Raw genomic sequence first — 521 nt, 5'->3', positions numbered from 1 at the left:
TGGTCGTGGGACCGGAATAACCGGCTGCGGCAGTAGCGTCTTCGCTGCCACCGTTCTTGTTCCTTTAGCGCAAACCACTTCTGCATGACATTCTTTTGCCGTCCGCACTCAGACTGGCGGGGACGTGTCACCTCTGTTAGAGACCTACGGCTGGCCGTTTCCCCTTTTCAAACCTCTATCAATGGTGCAATCATCACGTTTATCACATGACCTTGTAGTTATTTAATTGTTTATCGTTAGTATTCATTAGTCCAGTACGCCCCCCTGACTACCTCTGCCCTATTTTTACACCGACCGCCCTGGTGTCCCCATCCCTTCACTGCCCAATACGTTCTCATTGCGCAGTTGGCCACCAACTCCCCTGCACACTGACCAATCCCTTCCCAAGCATATCATTCTACCCCACGTCCTAAAGCGACACTCGCACACGCTGCCTTTATCATGAAAATAAAGAGAGCATAGCGGTCGGTGATATACCCATGAATGCACATTTTTTGTTTTGAATAGATGAGCAACGAAGC

The 521-nt window shown here is 49.7% G+C and overlaps 1 protein-coding gene across 1 annotated transcript in view; it reads right to left on the bottom strand.

Annotated features, from left to right (window-relative positions):
• Positions 1 to 521, bottom strand: part of LOC119585385 (eIF-2-alpha kinase GCN2-like) — a gene marked incomplete in the record, with an annotated part of 28,307 nt that overhangs the window by 19,766 nt on the left and 8,020 nt on the right.

Source organism: Penaeus monodon, chromosome 19 (genome assembly GCF_015228065.2).
Source record: "Penaeus monodon isolate SGIC_2016 chromosome 19, NSTDA_Pmon_1, whole genome shotgun sequence".
Classification (NCBI taxonomy): Eukaryota; Metazoa; Arthropoda; class Malacostraca; order Decapoda; family Penaeidae; genus Penaeus; species Penaeus monodon.
Note: the sequence above shows the minus strand (reverse complement) of the source record. Positions and strands in the feature narration are given on the sequence as shown.